The sequence below is a fragment of the Corvus kubaryi genome, unplaced genomic scaffold (genome assembly GCF_017639235.1).
Source record: "Corvus kubaryi isolate FWS band 111438036 unplaced genomic scaffold, C.kubaryi_AGA036_p1.0 134, whole genome shotgun sequence".
NCBI lineage: Eukaryota > Metazoa > Chordata > Aves > Passeriformes > Corvidae > Corvus > Corvus kubaryi.
Genome location: NW_024580668.1, coordinates 9,476,863 through 9,490,229, shown reverse-complemented (window position 1 = coordinate 9,490,229; position 13,367 = coordinate 9,476,863). Strand labels below are relative to the sequence as shown.

The following is a 13,367-nucleotide window of genomic DNA, read 5'->3' as shown; positions in this document are numbered from 1 at the left end:
TTCAAAAGGCTTTTGCCAAGCCAGCGCCAGTCAATCACTGAAACAATGCTGCAGGGAAAGAAACGCTGGGCTGCGAGACCTGTGTGAGACGGCACCTCGGCCCTCACCACGGCTCTGCTTTAGCATCCAAACCTTTAATGTGGGGCAAGGTGCTGCTCTGCCTGCTCCATCCCCTGCCACCCCACAGGACAGCACGGCTACAGCAGAGCTGCTGGATGGAGGATGAGCATCCCGAGCCAGGGTGCTTCGAGTGGGGAAAGACCCCGGCACCGTGGTGCCAGCAACACAGCCCTCCTGAGGGAGCTGGTGATAGCTCTTCCCTCTGCTACAGGCTGGGACCACAAATGTTTTCTGCATGGGATGGGCAGGTTCCTGGTGAGGCCCCTCTCACTGCTCAGCAGCAGCTGGCAGGGATGGGTCTTTCTGCTCTTATGCACTGTACATGGACGAGCCAAGATGGACAACTCTGGCCTTGCAGATGTTGGGAGGAGGGGGCCAAGTGGATCTGCAGCAGTTCGCAGTATGTCATGCCTAATACTCAAGCTTTTCCAAGCCTCAGAGGATCCCTGAATAGAAAGAAAGCACCCACCACTGGAACACAGCCACTTTTGTGGCTGGAAGGGGCAGATGTTCAACCCCATACAACAATGCAACACAACAGTTGAAGCTGTAAGTGAAGAATGCTGCATCTACTTAAAACTGAAGAGGGGAATTAGGGACACCATCTAATTCCAGAACTACCATTTGGTCCTGATGCTTAAAGTTCACATATCTACTCTGCAAGAGTGGCACAGGGTTTTCTGCCATTGCCTTAAATAGGCAATATCCTGGACTAAAGCACTGAACCACAAGGACTTCAGAAGCAAGTGGTCAGACTGGCAAGTGCTCAGCTCTTTCAGCTGGAACACCAGCTCCCAAATAAGTTCCGTTCCCTTTTAGCACCTACATAAGTGACAGACTTCCAGAAGTCCCAATTGCACTGGACAGGACAGGCCCTGCTGGCACAGAGAAGGGCAGACCATTAAGAGAGCTCAGTATCCTAACAGCCAAACCCTTTGCTGAGATGAGCCTGAGGAGAAGCTGAGTTTCAGAAATCCTGCTCACCACAGACACCATTAGATCCTTCACCGCTCAGCTGCCAAGAAGAGCTTGGCATGGAAAACAACATCATCCCCACCACCACACCCTCATTCACTGACCCCCAAGAGTTCCCACAGGAAAACCTTCTCCCTTTCTCTGAAATACTCACCATGTCTTTTAAGATTGATAGCAAGAGAAAAATGGATTTGGGACTTGATTTGAGATCTTGCTGGGCAAAATCCAGGCATCTGGACTGCACACCTGCCAGCCAGATGCAATCCTGGTCATTTGCTCCCTGGTTTGAAACTGTATTTGTTCAAAACCATTTGTCAAGACACTCCGGACAGAATGCAGAGACACAGAACAGCATTCAAGGGTTATTTGTGATATGAACCATGCCAGTCAGGACCCTCCTCTTCCTCCAGCTGTTTAGTGACACTTGGAATGGACTGGCCTTACTGGAGAGTGTATTTTTTTAGTTGAAAACTCACCATCCTCTAGATCAGCTGTGAGCTGAAAGTATCCCAGTTATTTACTGCTGCAAGCTAAAGGAATTTCCTTACTCTCAGAAGACAGACATTTAAAATTAGTTTCAAGTTCAGTTGTGATAAACAAATCACATTCTCCTCCTTTCCCTCTCCTGGTTTTTTGTTTTGTTTGAGTTTTGGGGGGGCGGGGGTTGTTTGTTTGTTTTGGGGGTGTGTTTGTGGGTTTTTTTGTTTGGTTGGGGTTTTTTGTTTGTTGTTTGTTTTTTAAATCATTCCTGCTGGTCCAATCAGCCTTTTCCTTAGCTGCCCTTTGCAAATCCTCATTTAAAAACTCATTCACAAGGAAGCAGGGGAACTATAAACATCTTCTGAGAAAAATCAGCAAAGCCAGATCCCTGATTTCAGAGCTTTCCCTTTGATACTTGATTCCCTGAGAACAACATTAAAAAGAAACAAACACAATCCATGTATTTAGGATTTTTGTCCCCTTCCTATGAAGAGCAAAAGGTTGGGAGCTGGGATGGGGGCTCAGGACTTCAGCTCTCTGCTGACAACCAGCCAGTGGAGCTGGTTGGAAGATGAGCCCACTCCACCTACCCTGCCCAAAAGCTGGGGATGCAAACAGCTCCCAGCAGACAGATGAGGAACACAAAAGGTGCTTTAAATTGGTATGACAGAGCAGCTAAAGGGTTTGGGGTTTTGGACTGAGTCCCGCAAGCCTGAATTCATACTGATGCACTTTGTACCTTGTGGATCACAAGGCCTTGATACAAGGAGATTCTTTTAAAAAATTCAGGCATGCTGGGAGAATTGCCTCCTTTCCATGTTTTAGTGAGTCTGCCCATGAACTGCCAGCAATTACTGAGCTTCCACTCTGTATTCAAAGCTCTCTGCAATGGACTTTATTATTTTTAAGCCTTTCAGACATCAATGTAGCAAACTTAAGAGAGCTATTTGGAAGATTAAGACACAAACACCACACCACCATATTATTCAATTTAGCTCCAACACTGAGCATTTATTTCTGTAAAGAATCACAGCTAATACACAGCCAACTGCCAGCAGAGACAAACACTTAAAGCTTTAAGTCACACTGGAGCATGGTCTTATAAATCAAATTTAAGACATAAGAAGGAAATTACTATGATTATGCAAGTACAGCCCAATTACCACCAACCGATACCAAACCTACCTTCAGGTCTTGGCCACAGGCTTCAAAACTCCACCCCTAGAAATGACAACCCAAGGAAATCTTCACTTTCTGTGCATGCAGCCAGGTGTGAACCGACTAGCACATCTCCAGTAGCTGTATTAGATGACTTTCCTAAATATTTCATATGCTCATACAAGTGCAAAGAGACTTTGTTACCACCTCACCACCCCAGCTTGCAGTGGAGAGTTCACTAATAGCTGCTCTATTTGCCAAATCAAGCCTGCAGACAGGTGGAAAAATGGAGTGATGAAAGAAACAAAAAGGATTTGTGCCTGTTTTCTATCATTACAGTGCTCACAGGAGAGCTGACTGCTGCATTTTGCTCTCCTGAAACCATCCCACTCGTCACAAACAATTGCATGAACTTAGATTAGACTGGGTGCAGGATGAGCAGAGGGGAACAATATCCTTCCATGGAAATGAGGGAATGAAAGGAAATAAGAGCTAATTTAAACAAAATAAATCAGTGTGCCATACAAAGACTGTCATTTCCTTAGAGCTGACTTAATCTGAAGCCTTTGGAGAAAATCCATCTGTTGCAAATTTAAAATTTCCCAGCCCTTCAAATGAACATGGAAAAGTTCTCATTGCAAAGTGTCCCATGGATAACAGAAATATTCCTGGTTTACACTGAAGGCATCGCAGACTATAGTATAACCTCAAATAGACAGAAGTCAAGAATTCCTCCTCGCTTTTTAGAAAAAAAATGAAGGGTGGTCTCGTTACACCAGTCTAAAACATTCATCATCATCATTAGGGTGAAGGGCACAGCAACACTATTAACTCTGTTTCGCAGCAGGATACAGTAAACTGCAGGAGTCAGCACAGGGGGACAGTAAGGTTAAAATGTTCAAGCTGTGTCAGCAGGCAGCCTGCAAACACAGGAATGGGGATGACTGCCTGGCAATGCCATGATGGAGCATTTAATTTCTAGGCCAGCAGCCCAAATCACAGTCAGGTCAGGAGAACATGGTCCTCCAGGCACCTGCCCTCTTCTTTGGGCTAGGAGTGAACAGACTGAGGAGCATCTTCATGATACTGCACCAGAACGACAGCGTGTCACACCGGATAGAGCTCAGGACAGCAGGAACTCCCTCCATGCACAGCCCATAATCACCCGCCGGCAGAGGATTAAGGGAATAGATGCCTCCCACACCAGGGCAGCCGGGGGACAGTGCTCACACGCTGCAGGACTCATCCCTGATCCCATCAGGAGCAGACAGGGCAGCTCTGCAGGGAAACCCCACGAGAGCAACACCCTTGTGGTCAGTCCCACGAGTCATCACATTGAGCTGCTTCCCAAAGGGCCGGACTGGGCAGAGCAGCGGGCAGGAGGGCTCCTGCCATGAGCTCTCCATGGATTATTGCTGTAACACTGCACACAAACCTTCCAGGGAGAGCTGGGAAAGTGGTTTGCAGCACTGTCCAAAGCACTGGAGAGCTACACTGCCACCGCGTCTGGGGTTCTTCTGGACCATCTGTTTTCACATCAAAAGCAATCAGCAATCGCAGGGGCAGCACCCAAAATTCAGGGCCAGCTGCTCCTATCCATACCCTTCATCCTCTCCACCCTTCTAAAATTGGGCACAAGTCTCATCATCACCTGGCAAGCGCTGGTGAGTGCTGAGAAGCTGCTAGTGCAGGAGACACCTTGGGCAAGGTCCCACGGGATGGCAGCTCCCTGTCTGTGGGATATTCAGGTTACAGTCACTTGCCATCCCCCAGAGTACATCAGTGTTCTGAAACCATTTACCAGGGTTCAGCTCCATTGGGAAATTGCTGCCAGCCCCCTCCTTGTTGCCTGGCATCTTCCCCACATCCCTTCCTTCCTCGGTCAGTAGTTATTTCCATGGCATTTTAGAATTTCCCCAGAGACATGTGCAAAGCCTCTCCCCAGAGCTCCAAGATCCTCCCACAGACAACCTTGAAGACTTTCAAAAGTCACACATCCATGTGATCTTCCACACACACCAGCCTGGAGCTCACCCTCCCCCCACACACAAAGTGCCTTGAACAACTAAAAGTCTCACGACTTGGGGGAAAATCCACAGCCTTAAATGTTTGTTGGCCCAGCATGAAGATCACACAAACCACAAAAGGGAAAAACAAGAGGGTTAGACAGCAGAAGTGCTTGAAGATACCACATCCTGTACATTAAGAATTTAATTTCTTCCCTTTCACCAGTGTCACGACTGCTGTTCAAGACAGTTTTACTCCTAGTTACAGGCACAGTCTGGGGGAACAGCCAGACCTACCTGTAGCCTGAGAGTTACAATCCCTGGTCTAGAAGCAGCCCCAACCTGTGGCCGTGCCCTGGAGGCCCCATGCTGCCAGCTGCCCAGCCTTACAGCATCACACCCAGCAGGTCAGTCAGTAACTCAGGATACTTCAAGGATACCCTTGAAGGAGAAGGGGTTTGGGATTTTGGCTCTTGGAAAGAGCAGGATGGAGATGAAAGCAAAGCTTCTGTCCAAAAAGGATGGACTTTTCCAGCTGCTGGGCCATGCCTCTTGCACAGAAATAGAAATTTCGTAAGATATGTTCACACCAAGGATGAAAGAGTGGCCCATGGTTCTCAACTGCTGGTTCTCAACAGCCTGCACAAGCCACTGGAGCAGCTGTGTGACCAGAGGGAAATACGGATAACAGTATCTTTAATATTTCTGGATAGTCAGATACTCCCCAGGAGCATTTTCCCACCCACAACCACCACGAGGCCTGATTTTCTGCCACATCCCAAAGATGATCATTTCCATCCAACCACAGCATCCCACAGCAGCTGGAGCTCACTCACTGCCACAGGGTGGGCATCTCAGGCCAGTGGCTCTCCCAGACCCACCTCTGGACCACCAGGCTCTGGCAAAGGGAAGAGGGGCTGCACGCCCCCAGGACGAAGGAAGCTCAGCATCACTCCTGCAACTCGGCTGTACCTGAAGCAGAGGCAGCCGGAGGCAGCTCCTCCCTGGACAGCTGTCACGTGGAGGCTTCCCATGGCTTATCCCGTGGGAATGGCAGGGAGCCTTCACAGCACCACACAGGAGCCAGCCAGCCCCCTGTTCCCCCCAGATGTTTCCTATTACAGCCAGGAGGTTTTAGCACATTTCGGGGATGCTGGAAAGCGTCTCCTGGCATTTAGGGGGTGGTAAAAGGGGTGGTCAGTGCTGTTACCCCCCACTGGGAAGGAGCAGACAGGGAAGAAGTAGGGAGAGATGAAGTGATCAGCCCGAGGTCTGGCCACACGCTGCCATGGGGAGCAGGGCCATGTGCCATCATCTTTATTCCCAAAGCCATCACCTCTCCTGAGCATCCACCCGGGTTCAAAGCAGAAAGGCAGCACAGCAGCACCAGAAACCTGCTCTGCCCCAAACTGGCCATCAATTTCAAGCTCAAGAACTGAGAGCAGTGCTAAGGAGACTTTACAGCTCAAGGAGCAACCACCTGGCTAGTGCAGTTATGCCAGGAGCCCCAGGACCTCATGGAACATATTCTCTGGGTACCTGTAAAACCCTTTAAATGGATCATCCTGTTCTGCCTTCCCCAGGAAAACAGAAGAGAGGCCCATGAGATGGTCATGCTTCCTACTCCATCCACGTTCTTCATGCAGCAGCTATGGAAAAGAGTATGGACACCTTCCCACTGACACAGCTCCTGGCTGGAAGGGAAATGCTGTCACCAGTGTGTTACAGAAAGGGAAATGAGGCACAAAGCAATTTTAAATAACTCGCCCAAGGTCACAGGAAGCTTCTAGCAAAGTCAGTAATTGAACTCAGGACTTGCGAGTCCCCAGTCTAGTTATTTATCAGAAATCATCCTTTAATGGGTCACCTTTAGCCAGACACCCTCCTATTTTGCACTGCCAGTGAATTATACTGGCAGAGGGAATTATTACACGTTTCCCTTACAGCCCAACATGCTTAAAGGGCTGTTTTGGAAATAAAATAAAACTTGCAGCATGCTCAGTGTGCTGGAACAGACAACTCCTCAGTGCTGCAGAGAGCTGAACCACCAAAGTGATTACAAGGCTCCAGATCAAGCTGGGAAATAAGCTGTTTTTCCTCTGCAGTGAATCACTTTGTTTTGAAGGGTGGCCTCCAGTCCACAGTTTGAAGGGTGGTGAGTAAGATCTCACCATTTCACTCTGGATTTGCATCTCCTTTCACAAATACCTCAGATGACACAGAATATTGCAGCCTTAGCTCCGAGCCAGACATCCCAAAGCCTCTCCCTTGGCAGCAGGCTTCTCCTTGAACCTGATGTGCCACCGGTTTGTGTTGGTACAAAACAATAGAATGGACTTTATCCAGACTTTCACAGGCCACAAGCACAGTTCTTTCCCTTCCTAAAGAAAACCTGTTCAAGCACCTCTCAGCACACCCCAGTCCATTCACAGAGACTCCAGCCCTCACTGGAGCCTTCCACAGCCTCAGGGCACCCCTGCCAGACAGGGCTGGTTGAAGGCATCCCGGGAGCGTCCAACCTGCCTGCTCCTGGGAGTCTCCTGCTGCTGGAGCCCAGTGCCTTCCTGGGGCACTGCTCACCTCACCAGAGGAACAGCAGAGCCACTGCAGCACCACCACACATCCCAAACCCCTCCAAACTCCAGCATGGGGAGAAGCCCCGCAAAGAGGAACAGCAAACCCAAACCCTCCTGATGCACACAACAGACAATCAAACCACATCTGCAGATATCTGCAGTGCTCAGATCCTTTTCAGCTGATGACAAATAGTGGAAGTGTTGGGCAATAGGCTTGGAAAGGGACACGCAGGATGGAATTTGCCTTTCACAAAATACAGAGTGAGGGGCAGGAGTCAAAACTGTTAGTGTGGGGCTAGCCAAGAAGTTTATGCAGCATTTAGGCATCCAGTGGCCTCATCCTTCTGAGTACAAGCAACTTAATTTGTCACACTGATATTGTACACATGTCCTGAGCAAATAGGTCAGTAAGAAGTAAGAGTAGGAAAGGAGGAATGAGGGAAAAGGATGCAAGGAGCATCTGGAAAACTCCATCTGAGCTCCAAGTTGGGCAACTTTACAGTTATAAATACGGACTGAGGAGACAGGAAAAAGGGAGGGGTAAGAGAGGCTTTACAGCTCCATGCTCAGGGCTACAGCCACCTGCCTGGGGAATGAGGAGCACTGAGGTCAGTGCCAACCCCCAGCCATCACCTTCTGAGGGAGCAAACACTTCCAGCTTAACAGAAGCAGAGAACAAAAGGAAAAAAGAGAGAGAACTTCACCTCTTCTAAGACTCTGTTACGGAAAGAAACTCCACGTGCTACCAAATTACATGGATGAAGGACAATCCTGTTTTGCAAAGCCTTTGTGTGGGGAATTCTTTGCTTTGAGCTCTGCTGCAGATTAGCAGACAAACAAAACTCTTGTGAAAAATTTACCTCTCAGGGTGAGGAAACGAAATCTCTTTTCCCCACCTGTTCTTCACTGGCAGAGCAGAGGCTCTGGGTGGAAGGGCTGTACGAGTGGGATAACCCTGCCCCAGCCCATTCTGCTTTAAGGCTACTCACCAGAAGTCCTTGCTGTCACTCCACACCACAAACCCCAGTGAGGAGCACGTCCAGTGCTGCAGCTGAAGCTTCATGCAGGGCACCCAGTTTTGTGAAAGCACCACATTTTTCCCACGGGTCCTGTTTTCCCTAACAGCATCAGATGAGGGTGAACCCCTCAGCCCTCTGCAAGAACCAGCTCAGCAGAAACACCTCCAGAGGGTTGTTAGCAACAAGACCAAACTAGCAGCTGTGGGCCTCCAGATCCTTGGGCCCTAAACACAGGGCTGAAGAGGCATGACATCAACTATGTCAAAAATTTGCTTGCTTTGAAATCCTACTCCTGCTTATTTATGTTACAGGAGTACCCAGAGGCCTCAGCCAAGCCCTACAGAGCTGGGGCTGGAGCAGTGCATTTGCACATGTAATGGCCATAGAATCACAGAATGGTTTGCTTTGGAAGGGACCTTAAAGATCATCTAGTCCAGCCCTGCTGCCACGGGCAGGGACACCATCCACTACACCAGGCTGCACAAAGCCCCACATCTCCAGAGAGCTCCAGCCTCGTGGCCAGCCACAGGCAGCTCACAGCTTTCACTGGAAATAACTCACAGCCAGGTTGGAGGTAAGGAGGTGCCGTGGCAGGTCAGGCTACAGGAGAGATCCAGCACAAGGGCTGGGAAGCAAGCCAGCAGCCAGGCAGCATAGACAGGGGGTGTCCCTGGGGCTTCTTCAGTGCTCCCACAGCAGAGCTGAGCTCTGCCTCCAGCACCCAGAACACCCTGGTGAAAACGCCGCACAGGGAGCTCTGCAACCCCCACAAGGATGCAGAGAAGGCTGTTAACCTAAACAGACAGGTCTGAGATTGATTCGCAGGAAGGATGAAATCAAGAGGCAAAAATAACATTTCCAACACACTAGTGACATACCAAGCCCTTAATCCAAGGCACTATTTACAGGCCAAGAGCATTCCTTGCTGCTCTTACCTTCAGCTGCAAGGTCTGGGTCAGCAGCTGCCTTGGAAGAGCCAGTTTGAAGGTAACAAACAGCCCAGGGAACAGCCAGGCCCAGAAACTGAGATTTGCAGGAGAAGATAAATAATTAAAGGGACAACTGAGCACAGCTCACTAGACCTTGCTCCCACAATGCAAGCGCTGAACATGGAAAACTCAAAACATTTCCTCCCTGAATGCATTAAACTCCCATTTTGCTATTTCAAAGCCTTCTACTTCCTCCAGCATCCAGATATTCACCTCCCAGATGCACTGCTAGGAATAGGGTCTTGTAAATAAAGTTTTACAAAAAGGGAAGGTTAACACACAACATATTTTTCCCATTACTCCAATACATCCTGCAAGCTCTGTAAGCTTGGTAAAGAAAGAGTCTATTTAAAAATCTAGGGTGGGGAAGAATTAGCTCACCAAAACCATAAACAGATTTGCTTTGCACTTTCAGGCCAAGAGAAAAACAAGAGAGGCCATGTGTGTATTGATGCACACAATGGCACAATCGTTTTAAAAACAAATGAATTGGAGGGAGAGGACACCACAGCAGGGTGGGGGAAAAGGAGGAGCAGAGAGAAAGGGGCCAAGTTCTGGAGCAGGGATCCTCAGTTTGGTTCTTAAAGCTCCCTCAGAAGATACTGAAAAGCCTTCATGGGCCAGCACAGGACCGTGAGCTTGCAGGGAGGATGGCACACTTTGCTACAAGGCCACAATCCATCTCTGGGTGCTGGCCCTTCAGTAATGAACAACATCCTTTTCTGCAGATGGAACACAAAGGAATCCTTCTTATTTGCCCAGAGACCTTCCACACAAACCATCCACATCCATTATTGCTGTCTTTCCATGGCAGATACCAAGGGATGTAAAATTTAATTCCCTTCTCCCTGCTTTCCCTCCTAAGAGGCCCTGACTCTGTTTACAAAGGCAGAGCAAAGCTACAAAACCTTCACCCTCTTCCTCCTACAAAATTCTCTCTGTTCATAACAGCCAGACAGTGAGAGCCACAGTGCTCCCTGCATTTGCACAATTACTGCCATAAGGTATTGAGGACCCACGTAGATGCAATTAATGGAGGGAACTTCAAGGAGGACAGCTCTCAGGGGGCTGAGGGTGCACGTGGATCCCAGCACACGACATGCTTCAGCAGGGTGCCTTAGTTTATTCCTACCAGTTTAACAGGCTGCAGAACTGGAAGTGTGTCAGGAAAGCGGCAGCAAACAGCATCAGTCCAGTCACTGTACTCCCAACACTGATTATTTAATAAAGTCTAGAAACAAGCAGTCTCCAGATGCGGCACAAGCTGGGTAGAAACCACTCTAGGGTTTGAAAATCCCCATTTCTGTGGGGACACTGTCATTTATCACACAGCCATGAACTGGGTGAACAAATTCCCTGCCACTCAGCTCACTAATGTTCAGCCATGGAGCTTACTTTTTGTACAAATAAAATGGCTTGGCTCTGCTATGAGACCCAATTTCTTCTTCAAAAGTCTGGAACAGTGTAATGGAAAAGTGGAGTGTTATTTCCAAGCACACTTCTTCCATCCACAGAAGCCAAAGAGAAAAAGCATCGCTCTCCTGACCCCTCATCCACACCATGGGACAGATGGATATTTATTAAGTTACATGGAAATAAAGTAAATCAGCAACTAGCACACAGAGGAGCCCCAGCCAGGAGAAAAGTACAAACATACAGGCTATCTGAACTCTGTTTTGTTCAAGGAGTGATGTCCAAAAGAAAAAAAAAAAAGAAAAAAAACCAATTGCCCCCTTCTCAGGGACACCTGGAAGCATAAGCCAAGCTTGATCTGACCCTGTTCTCAAAGCAACAGAGCCAACCACTCCACAATCATTTCCTTCAGCCATCAGGCTCCACCAGCCTGCACAGAGATCCCTGGGATACACTGGAATACAGCACATTTCCCTGTCCAGCCTGCACAGGAAAGTCCCCATCTCTCACAGCGCCGGAGGTGCCAGCAGTGTCCTACCTGCACGAGGGACCACGACCTGAGCCTGTCGTTCTCCTGCCCCTCTTCCATGCTCACCCACATCTTTAAAGTGCTCACAGTTGCTCCAGCTGCACCAGGATTCAGGGCTGGAAGAGAAGACATTAGACCAAAAATTACTGCTGCACCCCTGCAGGAGAAGGCACAGCCCTTGGTTAGCAAAGGCTAAAAGCAAAAATAAAACACTGATCAGTTTGAGGTGTCTCCCAGCTCATGCTGTCCCACCCTGCCATGCTTCCACAGTACATCCCTGCTGAAGCACCCCAAACACCCACCTTTGGGGCTTTTTCCCCCTCTCAATTAGTAAAGACATTATTTATCAGAAGTTAACCAAGTTTGCTGAACTAATCACCAAGCCCTCAACCCAGTGAAAGCAAATCCCAGCTGCAGTGTTCTGGAAACCAGTGACACTGCTGCCTGGCTCTCTATGGACCTGATCCATTACAGGGCTGGAAACCTCAACTGGCCAGAACATATTTAGAGCAGCCACCACAGCACCCTGACTGCCACCACCACAGCAGCAGCTAAATATAACCTGCAGCTCTGCTCATAGCTGTGGCCTTCTTTTCTCCCCTTCATTTTCCCCCACTGGCATCCAATACCTGCTCCATTACTGCTGGAGAAGCAGCAGAGCCAGCTCCATGTATTCCCTAATTTCTAAATTTTACTGTCTAAAGCAATAACCAGCCAAGTGGATTTCTGGGACTAAGCTCAGACCAGGGGAGAAAACAGCATATTGAAAAACAAAGAGTCACCCTGGAAAAAGGTGAGCCAGAGCTTGTAATGAGGATGAAAAACAGGAAAATTAGGTTGTGATTACCCAAGTAAAGGAAAATTTACACCTGTTTGTTGCTCCTGCACGAGCATGGGCAGTGACAGGTCCTCCTCTCCCAGCAGCATGTCCCAGGTATTCCCTGCCCAATGGCAGGAGGGCTGGAACTACAGGATCTTTAAGGTCCCTTCCAATCCAAACCATTCTGTGAGTTTATGATTTTGTGAAGTGTCCCTGTGCTTCAGCCAGCTCCAGTCCCTCAAGTTCCCTGCCAGAGCCCCACTGATCTGCTTCTCAAGTTGGATCCTGCTGACCATACGCTTTGCACACAACTTGGATTAAATAAGTAAGTGGCACAGAGAGATTTCACCAAATAACTGGCACGGATGCATTACAACCCAGGAAAGGGCTCCCCAAACCCATCCAGAATCCTGGAGAAAAGAAATTTCCCCTCTGGCTGTAATTGCACAGACCAAACTTAGCAGCATTTAAAAAGAAAAGAGAGTAACTTAAAAAAAGGCAAAGCAATTGGACAAGGGTAGAAGGACACAAAGGTTTTTCCTCTCCAAGCACTCAGGTGTCTCAATGCTGCCTGCTGCAGAGTCATGCTTCGAGAAAGCTTTCCCCAGACCCTCAGTGCTGGCTGCTTTATGTTATTTGCTGTATGTTATTTTCCCAGTTTAATTCACAGGAAAAGCAAACCAGTCCCAGAACCAGGGGGGTAAAAAAATCAGGAGGCCTAAGTCTGGAAAATCACAAGAGTTGAGAGAACAAGAAAAAATGCTTTAAATGCCTGCTAGATGCCACAGCTTTTTCTTTTTTCCTTGCTTTTCTTTTTTTCCTCCCCTAAAATGAAGGGAAGGCTTATCCCTAACCAATTAGGTTTCAGCACACTTGGAAAGATCCCAGCGTTGAATGCCGAGACCTTGACATAACAGGTGACAAACTCTGCTACGCCAGAAAAAATTTAACATATAATAAGAAACAAATAGTAGACTGCTGATGGAGTGGGTTTTTATTCCAGCAATTTGTGTAAATGTCCTATATTGACTTGCACAACCCCAGCACCTCCCAAACAGAGCGATAACAGCATGGCCCCACTGCTTATCTGCCATTCCTCCTGCTGCAACACTGCTGCCCCTCTCCCTCTGCCACGGTACATTTAATATCATTCACACACTCCTTTAGGGATTCAGCATATGCCCAAGACTTTAACAAACAAGATTTTGCATTCCTTGGAGTACCTAAACTAAAGAGTGACCTCGATCACAGCAGTCAGAACAGCTTCGCGCTTCTAGAAATT

At 48.3% G+C, this 13,367-nt stretch overlaps 1 protein-coding gene across 1 annotated transcript in view; it reads right to left on the bottom strand.

Moving 5' to 3' along the window:
• Window positions 1–13,367, bottom strand: part of ZHX3 (zinc fingers and homeoboxes 3) — a 46,383-nt gene that overhangs the window by 18,389 nt on the left and 14,627 nt on the right. The window contains exon 2 of the mRNA XM_042049652.1: window positions 11,275–11,381. The gene's annotated coding sequence lies outside the window, so the exon portion shown is untranslated. The remainder of the gene's footprint in view (window positions 1–11,274; window positions 11,382–13,367) is intronic.